Genomic DNA, 248 nt, shown 5'->3' on the forward strand with positions numbered 1-248 from the left:
ATCTTGGGCTAGTGATTGAATATGAGCAATAAATGTTTCAAAAAATTATGCAACTACTCATAACTTGCTACATGGCGAGAGTTGTGGTAAAAATTTTGTAATTTTTTGTGATTTTAGTATTTTTCAATGAAGTGCTAATCACAATATAACATTTAAATGAGTTATGGACTTTTTTGTATGTAGCATTGTTGCAGTTGTAACACAAATATACACTCGCTATAGTTTTTCAGCCGCATGCAATTAGATGT

This window comes from Quercus suber, unplaced genomic scaffold (genome assembly GCF_002906115.3).
Source record: "Quercus suber isolate HL8 unplaced genomic scaffold, Cork oak 2.0 scaffold_564, whole genome shotgun sequence".
Taxonomy (NCBI): domain Eukaryota; kingdom Viridiplantae; phylum Streptophyta; class Magnoliopsida; order Fagales; family Fagaceae; genus Quercus; species Quercus suber.